The following is an 11,818-nucleotide window of genomic DNA, read 5'->3' on the forward strand; positions in this document are numbered from 1 at the left end:
GCGGACCGACCGCCTGCCCGGCCCTGCGCCTCTCAGGCGATGCCTGCCCATGGTCTCAGCCCCTTGCGGTGCCCACGCCGCTCCGGGGGTCCGCACCCACCTGTGCCTGTGGCCGCTCTGGTCCTGCCCGCTCCCCTTCACCTCGGCCACGCAAGGGCCTTCCTCCTGCATGGCTGACAGGCACCCAGACCGAGACAGAAGCCACCCCGCTCCTCTTGGCTACTCACCCTTGCTCTGGGAACACCAGTAACCACCTCCGCCTACGCGCTGAAACCCCCTCCTCTCGGAGGCTGCGGGAGATGCTGCTCTGCAGGGCTCCCTCCGGCTGGGTGGGCGACCCCGACAAAGCCCCTCTGCCCCTGGCTGCACCTGCAACTGAACAGAGGTCTCGGGCACAACCCTGCACCCCTCCCTGCGGAGACACCTTCTTCGCATCCCTCATCCCCACCCCGTTCTGGGGAGAACCACCATGTTCTTCCGCTGCCTCGGCCCGTCTTCCCTACACAGTCTGCTGCGGCCGCAACCGCGGCCGGCCCTCCCTCGGCCCCTCGGTCCGGGGGGCCGCTCCCTCCTCCGGGCTGCCGCGGCCCCGGGCACCTCCCCGCGGGTCTGCGCGCTCCCGGCCCGAATTGGCCCTGTCCGAGCGGGCCTTGCGAACCCTGGGGACGGCCGGGGAGGAGAGGCCGTGGCCCCTGCAGCGGCGGGGAGAACGATCCGCCCCCGCCCGGCCGGCCCGGAGCCGCCAGCCCGGGCAGTCCCTGCACGGGTGCCCGCCGGGCTCCGGCCGCCGCCGGGCCGGGAGGAAGCGACCCCATAGCATGCAACCTCCGGTCCCCATGCGACACACCTGCTGCGGCCGGAGCCTGCGGGCTCGGGCAGGGCTACGGCCCGCGGTGCGGCCCGGCCCCGCGTCGGAGGAACATAATGGCAGGAGGCTGCGGGGCTGGGCGGTGGGGGTGGGGGTGCTCGGCGGCACAGATGGGGAGACGCTCCCGTGTGATTCCGTGTGGAACGGCTCCCTGGAGAGTGCCGGGGGCGGGGAGGCTGCGGGGCCGCCGAGCGCCGCGGGGCCGGGGCCGGGTCGCGGCCTCCCGCAGCCCGCACAGCTCGGGGGGGTTTCCGAGCGGTGCCGGCAGGCAGAACCGCGCCGGCCGCCGGGGCCGATCTCCTCCGCGCCGGAGCCGGCGCCGCCCGGGTGCTGTGACAGACGCTCCCCGGGGCCCGCCGGGCTCTCCCCGAGCCCGAGCGCCTCAGGCCGCGAAGGGCAGCCGGGGAAGAGCCCGCGGCCGCTGCTCCGGTTGCAGGCCAACAAAGGACGGGAGGAGCCACACGCTGCCAGCTCTGGCGGTTCAGCCCCTCCGCCAGCTCTGCGGCCGCTGTGCCCGGGCCCGGCCGGGGTCACCCACCCAGGTCCCGGGGCGCGGCCGGGAACCGTGTCCCGGAGCGATGCTGCCTTTCCTTCTCCACCTCGTTACCCGGGCACTCTGGGGCCCGCCTGCGCAGCGCCTGTGGCCCGCGCGCTGCCTCTGACCGGCCGCCTTTGTTGGCTGCGCAGCATCCTGGCGGCATCGCCATTGCTAGGAACGGCAGGACGAGATCCCGCCCTCTCCGGTACCACCGTGCAGCACCATTTTCAGAATGTCAAGTTTTGCACGCGAATCGCTTTATTGAAGCATACTAATGGCTTTAACTATAACACCCGTTTCAAATTTACGCTATGGGCATACAGTATACTAAATATTCTAGATAAAATAATGTATATTAGTGCATTAGCATCTAGTGTATTAGCGTCTCTTAGGAGCCTGTTAGGAAGGCAGCAGAGTCCCAAATGCGTTCTGCACAAGCACAGCTCCTTCTGGGAAGCTGCCCCAGTAGCTGTGCCCTCAGGTATCGGTAGGACAGGAAATTACCCATCGTGCCATACCCTGGCTGCTCCAGTCCTGCCTCCACATAAAAATTCTGACTTATTCCAATTAACCAAAACAGCAGCAGAACATAGGTTCTACTGATTTGAATTTTCATATAATAAATCGATTTTAGATTATATAAAAGTGGATTTGTGCACTAGTTTTAATGTTAAAGATGGGTCATGCAATTCAGCTTACACAAGCCTTGGGCTCGTCCTGCAAGTGACTTGTAGAATTAGGCCGTGATAATTACAACACCCTATTTCTTCCCAATTCACCAGTAAACTGATTTGATTAAAGAAGTGAAAACTACACTCTCTTTACTTACATTGAATTTCTGTGGTCAGCTTGCATAATAGCATAAAAAAAGATGGCAGCTGCTACTACTACTGCTCTGGTATTAATGTCTGAAATGTTAATCAGTTTCACAGTTCATACATGGCCCAAAGGTCCTTGCTTGTGCTGCCTTTCACACAAGTCTACTTGTTTTTCTTCCAGCCAGGTGTCCTTGACAACTCCACAGGAGAAAAAGTCTGTCACCCTAAGTATTTGTCTTAAAACACATAAAATGAAGAGAGTTTAAAGTATATTTTACAAGTCATGCCAGGCTGATAGCACTTGTCCAGTGTTTTTTTTTAATTCAAGCACACAAAAAAAGAGGTTCAGCACCATGAAGTCACTTCTGCATTGGAGTTTTTGGCATGTTGACCTTATGTCTTGGCTCTGAAGTCTAAGAGGAGAGGTCCTGTTCACTCTCCCAGACACTCTGCTACATAATCCTTAGAACCTGTGGTAGAAGAAATTCTCCTCGTTTGAGTTATTCTGTGTTGTCCCTTGGCTTTGCAGCAGCCAGGCTCAAAGTCCCCAGCCCTGCTGTCCTCTCATGGGCAATCTCCATCCCGACCAATGAAACCATCACCAGGGGATCCTTCCAGCTGGACTCCAGCTCTGAGGTGGGGTCTGCCAGAGTCCCATAACTCGTACTTCTTTCTCTGGGAACCTTGAGCCCCTCCTTTTCTTTTCCTGGAGAAGTGCCTCCAGTGCGGCCTGCTGTTCCTTCTGAGCAGTCAGCAAAGGAGTGCTGCCAACTCAGAACACTTTGATGCTACTGTGAATGCTGAACTTGAGTGCAATAATAACTTCTTAATTATTTAACTTCTAAGGATTTTAAGGCTCTTGAAATTCAGAACTCTGAACAGTGGTGTATTCATTTCATGCCTTCTGTACAGGGATCAATTTTAACTGCATCAAACAGACCTTCTGCACTTTAAAGATGTGCTGGGACCAAAGAGGATTTTGCAGGTGGATTGGCACAATAAAAACTGAAGTCAATTTACATTTGATTTTTTTATGTCAGAGTAAATACTGCCTTTTGTCGTTCCTACTTTTGGGGAACAATAAGAGAACATTTTCTTTCTAGCTAGCAAAACATGCTTAACTTATAGCAAGAAGGGTAAAATACAGATTCCATATTTCCAATCCTAAATTTATTTTCAGAGTAATAGCTTTACAGCTTCTGGCAAATGCTTAATGGTGTTTGTTAATTCCATTGCTTTGTTCACCATAAAATTTCTTGTAACATGTGATCAACAAGAGCAGAGCAGAAGCTTATACTTCTTGGTTTAGAATACTTATATTTTTCTTTTTATCACTGTTTAGAATGCAGTGGTACTATCCTTTAACGACATATATTTAAACATTCAGTATTTAAAGACCAGCTTGCAATTAAATTTCCCCTTTTCGGATGCTCCTATCACTAATCTCTAGGTATTTTCTTGGGAAAAAAAATTCATTTTCCTTTCCTGGTTATTAAAATGTATCTTCTATTACATTTTGGACTAAACCCCCCAGGACTGCTTTTTAAAATTACGAGTTTTATTAAAAGAAGGTGATCTCATAGGAGCTAAGATGAAGGACTTTGGTGGGGAGAAATCTACAAACACTGCCCAGAGCTGAGGAACATCTCTGCAACAGGCAGTTTCCCCCAGATATAAAGAATGTGTTCAAGGAAGATGGCAACTCATATTTCCATCTGTAAGGAAAGAATCTTTAACTACAGAGTGAACATTTGCAATGCCCAAGTAGCATGAAGAGTGAGAAACCCTAATGACTCTCAAGATGTTAAATATTGTAAAGGCCCAAATACTGCAATGTCTTGAACAACAAGAGACTCCCATTTTTAATCATCTGTAAAAGAGATGCTGATTTAGATATAATACAAAGCCAAGAGGATTTGTCAGGGCTTAATTATACCTTTTTTTCTGGCTGTTAACCAGAGCAAACTAAGCATTATCCAAAGAAATCAGAGTTGGTTAGTGAGGATCATGGGCTTAAAACACTTCTGCTTGTGAGGAGTTGCAGTCAATACCTCAGTTTTTCCACATGTATGAGGTGTGAGGTAACACTGTGCTGTGCCATGCTGAGGGGTCCCAGCTCCTCTGAACAGGCAAGAGCAGAACACACACACCTCAGGCACTCACCTACACGTGAACTATCATATGAAGTGTAATCCCAGTGGGGAAAAAAGGGCTTTGCTCAAAATCTGCACATATATGAGACTCAGTGTTGCACATGCAGCAGGCCATATGCCCGCAGCACTTGCTGGCTCATCCTCAAGCTGCCAAGCAGTGACACTGGTGTTCAAGGCAGACAGCTAAAGGCACCATCACAGGGTTACATCTGTTGGCAAAAGCGTGCCTTCAAGCACAAGCATTCCTAGATATGAAACAGAAAAACCTGTAGGACTTGATGATTGTCAAAAGCTGGGAAGGCATTTCTTCTGCACAGGAGTACCATTTCTGGAGAAATTGATTACTCCCAGAGGAGCAGCAGCAGAAAATTGCTCCCCAGAGGCAGGGCAGCCATAGCTCCTCTGGGCAATCTGCCAGTGTCTCACTCCCCGGACAGGGAAGAATTTCTTCCTTATTTCCAATCTAATCCTTCCCTCTGTCAATTTAAAACATAAAAAATTTAAATCCCTTGCCCTGTCTCTACAGCATCTGGTGAAAAAATATGTACCCTCATACTTTATGTCTGTATACTCCATTTACACAGCATCTACCACCCTTAGGCTCCCTGAGCACTGGGCACTCAGTGCTGAGTGCATCACACCAGTACTTTAGCCAGACCAGCAGCTCAGAATGTGCAGGCAGGATCACAGTCATCTTTCCAGCAGCACAAAGAGCACAGCCTCAGGCCAGACCTCCCAAACTCAGTCCCCCACCTGCTTACACAACACAACAAAACCACAGGCATATTGCAGAATGCAAGGCTGATGGATTTTTGGGTTTTCCGTGACACTGTTCTCTTTTCCACTTACGAACATGTTCCGAGTGCTGGGCCAGAGCCCCTCAGCCAGTTCCTCATCAGGAATTAGGCACCTGCGTGATTAACATCAGTACCACAGAGCTCAGCAGCCTGGCACATTGAAGAATGCCTGTTTTGTTCCCTTAACGTGCCATATGTATGTGGCTTTTTCCTTCCTCCTCCTTATATTTATTCAAGTATACGCAGATTATTTCTGAATTATTCATCATACAATATCTGATTAGACTGTGGCGGTGCAGTTCTCACTGCTTAATGAATGAGCCATTAGGCTTTTGCAGATGGTCCCATCAACAACTCCTGTGCTGTGTGTTCTGTGGATTTATCCAGGAAAAGGAGAGCACTGAACCTGAACACGGCATGGGAGATGAGTAATACCCATGTAGTGATCCCGCAAACCACACAAAGAGAGCCAGTGTTGCTGTAAAACTTACATTTTGTCCTAGATGTTATCTATAAAATTTTCTCAGAAAATCTTAGTATAGCTGAGTATATATCCCACCAAACTACCCAATACATCACTTCAAGCAGGGAACCGAGGACAGAAACTGCCAGCAGTTTACATATGTGGTCCTGCAACTGCTGCCATGACTTATGGGCATGAGTGGGGCCAGACATCATCTGTGTGCTCCACACACTTCTTTCTTGGAAGAGGAGACCGAGAAGAGAGAGAAGACACTCAATTCCAGTACCCAGGTGGGTTCTGTGTCTGTGAGAACAGACACAACAGGCACAGCTGCACCCTTGCTTTGGGAGGGCCTTAGGAAGTGGGAGAGGTGCATAGCTCCGGGTGTCAACGAGCTTGAGAAATCCATCCCAAATCACACAGCTTGGCAGGCTTCCTGCTGGTCCCTCAGGGCTGCCACCTGGACAGCTGGGGAGAGGGGAGCTGAGGATGGTGTTTGTGACACAAGAGGTGCTGCCCCTCTGCAGGAACGGGCACACAGGCACTCGGGACCAGCAGCAGCTGTGCATGCACTTCCGCCTTTCCAGAGCCTTCTCTGGAAAATGGAATAAACACGTAATAAAAGAAGGAGGAACCCAAGAGTGATTTTTCTGGCACTTTTCCTCTGTTTACTTCAGGAAATGCTGTCCTCACAGATGAGGGTGGCAGCAGCAGCTCAGCCTGGCTGTGGTTCCTGATTCCAAGCCCCCCAGGATGATCTTCCAATGAAAGCAAAGTTAAAATCAAGGTGCCTTGCTGGTTTGTGGCCGGCATGGCCAGGGAGTCTTTCAAGCACTCATACTTTCCATGCTGGTCCTTGGCATCTCCTGCTGGAAAAAGGACATCTGATTCATCCCCACCTACCAAAGATGAGTCAGGATTATACAAATTCCATTTAGTTTGTGTAACAACACTGCTTCCTATGTTGCAAGCTTTCCTGTCTGCTGCCATAAAAGTCTACTGAACAAATCTCTGAACACACAGTGATCAGCAAGAGATGCCGCCAGTGGGGGTTGGTGGCTGGCATGTCCTGGTTTTTGGTCGCTACGACAGACAGGGGTTGTTATCACCATTTTAACTTCTTTCAGATTGCAAATACTGCTGCCTCTGCGGTGATTCTCCCACCAGACAGGATTTAATAACAGCTGGCTATTGGCTGCAGCTCAAACAACAGCTTGTTGGCAGCTTCCCTCTCCTGACAACCTGACCCCCAAGGTCTACTGCAGGCAGTCCCCTAGCCCAAGGTACACATCCTGTCCTTGCCAGTTCACTAAATCCTTACTGGGTTTACCCATGCTCCAGAAATTACTTTGCCTGTGGTAGCATGGCAAGAGGGAGGGAAGCTGCAGCACTCCCACCTGCTGAGTGCTTTGCTACTCCACGGAAGTGTTATAAGAACCCAACAACCTACACCACCAAAAATACTTTAGAGTGCACCTGAGTTAGAAAAACACTTGTGCTGGCATACTGCACCACCCTACAGCATGCCACACTGCCCCTCAGATGCACCAGCACTAGGGACAACCCTCTCACATTCAGAAAGGGAAAGAGGAGACCAGGATGATCTCTTGGGTGCAGAGGAAGGGAGAGCCACCAGAGCAGCATCCAGCCCCAGCCCCAAGGGTTTCACTGCCCAGCAGCAGCCCATGCTAAGTTCCATCAGCCAGGTTAGCAGTCTCAGATGGCTTTCCCCTCTGCAGTACAGGTGGGCAGGCTCTTGACTTCTTTCATGTGAAAGAACAGCTGCAGCAGCTACAGCTTGCAGCCCCTGCCGGGAAGGGTGGAAGGGTCCCCCAATGACAGAGCACGGCTCCCTGTGGGACACGAGGTGTGGGGGCACACATTCCCCAGCTGCTGTGCTTGAGCGTGGGCTTCCCACGCAGTGCAGGGGCCACCACCAGCCAACGGCAAGGCACCTGCTGCTGTCACTAGTGACAGTGCTGGGGCTGCCTGCATCTGCCACATTATAGGCTCACGTTGTCTGAGGAGAGTCATCCTCACTTCCAGCCCCAGGGATCTTTTCTCTTTGTCCTTTCACCTCTGAAACCTCTGCTTCAGAAGTTGGGCTCCCACACTGATACCGTGCAAGAACTGGCTTGGCTTCAGATCAGTCAAAAATCTCCATCTTGCACTGCATGGATGCAAATAATAATGCAGGCTGAAAAAGCAACTGCTGCACATCATCTCTCTACTCACGAGATTTTTTTTATTACTTCTTAGAGCTGTGCAAAAATGCCTGTCTTACATAACTAAACCCACCCTACTTTGTGATACATCAGAATTCTAATAATACCCTTTGTACCTTATGTATACACCACAGTTTGAACATCCTAGAGCTGGCAGGCAGATGGAGTTTAACAGGAACTATTCCATCAACAGATGCTACTACCACCGAGTTCTCTTTGCTCGGTCTGGGAATGAACTGATGGGCAAGGCAAGAAAACATGTTTTCTTACAGAGACACCATCTGCCAGCTTGAGAAGCTGCTGTCACCAGTGACTCGGGATAACTCATATAAGGAAAAACATTATTAATACCTTTCTCAAGACAGCCTTATTATTAACTATACATTAACTGTATTGTAAATATTGTCTAGCATCAAGACTATAGCAATAAGAAAATATTTAACAAATTCGTCTAAAAGGAAAATAACTGTAAACAAAATGACTTGAGAAAGGGCAGTTATTTATCTTGGGAACCTTTAGGTAACAAACCCAAAATCTTTCTTTGCTATCATATTCTGTTAAGAATTGTTGCATGACATAAGACAGAGCTTTTCCAGTGATGGAAACTTACAGTCTCTACAAAACAACAACAAAAAAGGGGTTTTGTTTATTGGAGCTTATAAAGAAAAGAAGGGATTATTGGATTGCCAGCAGCAGAGATGAGGAGTTCCCATGGATTGTTTTATAGAACAGGACGATGGGAGGTGTAAAAGGTGTCCCAGCAAATGCAGGGTACTAAGGGCCTGCTGGGCACATGGCTCTTCTCATCAGATCACAAAAGGAAAAAAGATGCTGATGGCAAGGCAACACCAGAGCGGAGTCCAGCTGGCAAGTGGCATGCTCCTGTGTATCCCACCAGAGGAAAGCATGTTGTACTCATGTTAAAACCTGGATTATCCCAGTGCAGACAGCGAGAGAGGAACTAGCAGGGAGGCTCTGCAGTGGTAATGACTCTCACCTCTGATTTATGTTCTGGGATACAGTGAGGTGCAAACAGCTGCAGTTCTCCACCTGCCAGCATGGGTAAACAGCATGTCATGAAGCACAGCTATTTTCTGATTCAAATAAACCCACTATTTCCACTAAAATAAGAAACAGTAATCCAATGGGTGTTACAAAATTGTGTTTTCTTGCAGCTGCAACACTGAACCAGAATCTGCAGCAATTTTCTGCATATCCCTGAGGCAGGGACAAAACAAAGCCTACAAAGCTTTGAGAATCAGCAAACTAGTATTTTATAGTGACTCTGTAGCTTCTTAAAAGACTGTTATGCTTCTTACAGACCAAAAACATACCGGATTTGGTATGTTATGAATATCTCAAAGCAGTTGTGAAAAATTTCTGGACCAATCCCGGTCCTGCAAGGCAGGTCTCATGCATACTGCTGGCATTCAGCAGAAGAGGAAAGAGAGGACAAGAGCTGACAGGCACAAAGAAGACAGGATGTGAACAGAGAAGACTCCTGGGACTGCTTTACGCACCTACAGCTCTGAAAAACAGCCCTTTCAGAGGGGAATAATCTGAGCAATTTCTGACAGGCTGCCTGATGGTAACCCACAGAAAAGGGGTTCAGGGGTTATCAATGCCGACATGCTTAGGCATTGATATCTTCTTTGTGGTGACTGTTGACAGGACCCAAGGGAATGACAGGGAGGTTTAGGCTAGATATTAGAAAAAGGTTCTTCCCCCAGAGGGTGGTAGGACACTGCCCAGGCTCCCCAGGGAATGATCACAGCCCCAAGGCTGCCAGAGCTCCAGGAGCGTTTGGACAATGCTCTCAGGCACAGGGTGTGACTCTTGGGAATGGCCTTGTGCACAGCAAAGAGCTGGACTCCGTGATCTTTGTGGGTCCCTTCCAACTCAGGTGAGTATTTGTATTTGGTGAGTCTGTTCTGCCATGCACAGTCAACATCCCTCTTCTCACAGGATGTTGGGAAGCAGAGCTGGCGCATGTTTAAAGATATGAAATAAATCATAACCACCATGTTAAGTCATCAGAGAGCCCAGGAAGCATCTGAGAGCTGCTTGATCTTTTGTGTAGTGAAGTAATTTGCATAACAGGTTGAAGACTTTTCATCCTAATTACAAGTGACTTTGAAAGCTGAAAGCAGGGTGCCAGCAGATTCTGTCTGAAGGGCAGCTGGGGAAGGCCTGGTGCTTCCTCCCACATGCGCTGCAGATGCGGAGGCTGGTCGCTGTGGTAACACACCCCCGCAGGATCCGGGGTTCCTGCCCACTGCGTGCCAGCAACCAGGATGGGACACAGCACTTCTTCTCATTAGCTCTTCAAATAAGCTGGGTATGACTAAATTGCTGCAGCAATACCTTAGAAATTACTAACTGCCTAAATGCCACAACATGGAGGTGTCCTCACTCCATTCCTAGACTACTGCAATTACTAAATGATCAATCTTTTATAAAAACCCAACAAAACCAAATTCCCAACCTGTTCTTCTCCAACAGATACTTTAAACCTATCTCCAATTCCCAGCAAAAACCTTGGAGCTCAGAATGCTGCACTCACACGTGAGCCAATCTTACTGTACCTGAACTATTCTGTGTTCTATTCTGTGTAAGGATAATACCGAAACATATCCACATTACACCACTGAGGAATCTATGTCAGGGTGAACATAGCCCAGGAGCTTACTGCATGTGAAAGCTGCCAGAGTTACTAATTAGCTGACAAAATGAGGAAAAGTAGTTGATGCATGAACCAAGGCAGTAACTACAGAGACAGCAACACCAGCCCTGAAATCTGCTGAAGAGTTCCACGCTGCAGATGGTCTTCTGGAGCCAGAGGCAATTTCAGGACTCTCAGGATAACGAGAGGAGTCAGCCTGCACAGCTCTATGGAGGCACAGAAGGTAAATGCACTCCCACCTTACTGCAGTGTGTTAGGGACAATGGAAGAAGTGTCTTGGCCTTTCTGAAGCACATGAACCCTTCTTTTGCCAGAGAAGCCTGAGTTTATATAGATTACCTTAAGCCTTCCTTCTAAACATATTCAACACCCAAACTCAGGTAACAAACACTTAAGTTATACGAAACCATACAGCAATGCTACAGTAGAGGGCAAAGTAATTTAGCCTATCAGATACTTCAGCAAAAAATAATTATCTCCAAATAACTCCACTGTAGGGAAAAAACAAAACCCTGAGGCTTTGATTTAGAAAGCTTACCACAAGTCAAAGAGAGCCATAACAACTGCCTAGGTTTAGGCACATCTTTTAATCCCACCAATTTCACTGAGATTGAAATGTTAATTTATGCCTGTTTAACTTTTAAAGTGCTTTCCTGGACCTAGGCCAAAGGAAATGGGTGCTGCTTGCTGCTTGCACTGAAGAACCAGAGTATTTCATTCTAAACACTAATGATTAAAGCAGTTAGAGCACTTCCCAAAGACAGTGCTGCAGTGAGAAAATGCCTTTCCATCACCATGCTCTTTTTAAAGAGGGTTCAGACAGATAGTTTTCCTCCACACACTCTACTGCCACAGGCAGACTTTTGTCATACAATCTGGACAAGTCTGAGTGATTTAGGTAACTTAGAGAACTTCTGTTACAGGTATTAGCAAAAGCAGGTTTAATGTAAATGTGCAAAAGGGTGATGAGGTTGAATGGCAGGGCTCACTCTGGTAACTGCTACATGGATGATGCACAGAGAGGAAAATCTGTCTAGAATCAATGTAGAATGATTTACACAGGCACCATGACTGCCAAAGGCTAAGAGAGGCCCTGCTGCTGAGTCACAGGGTTCAGATCTGGGCAGGGGTTTATGCCTGAAGAATTTGGCAGCACCTAACTGCTGACTATTTAACATTTGTGAAATGATTCAATACCTATAAGCGCAGCAGGAATTTAATTCTAGCTCCAAGATGGCAATATCCATACTATACTTCCCATAGAGGATTTAAA

General features: G+C 48.6%; 1 protein-coding gene across 5 annotated transcripts in view; it reads right to left on the minus strand.

Annotated features, from left to right (window-relative positions):
- Positions 1-1,042, minus strand: part of ZNF532 (zinc finger protein 532) — a 33,680-nt gene extending 32,638 nt beyond the window's left edge. For 2 of the 5 annotated variants that reach the window (XM_059847733.1, XM_059847727.1), the window contains exon 1: positions 228-745. The gene's annotated coding sequence lies outside the window, so the exon portion shown is untranslated. Of the gene's footprint in view, positions 1-227; positions 746-847 lie in introns of those variants that run through there. The other 3 variants (XM_059847728.1, XM_059847729.1, XM_059847734.1) reach the window with 3 other exon arrangements.
- Positions 1,043-11,818: the final 10,776 nt, after the last annotated feature.

The sequence above is a fragment of the Haemorhous mexicanus genome, chromosome 5 (genome assembly GCF_027477595.1).
Source record: "Haemorhous mexicanus isolate bHaeMex1 chromosome 5, bHaeMex1.pri, whole genome shotgun sequence".
Lineage (NCBI taxonomy): Eukaryota > Metazoa > Chordata > Aves > Passeriformes > Fringillidae > Haemorhous > Haemorhous mexicanus.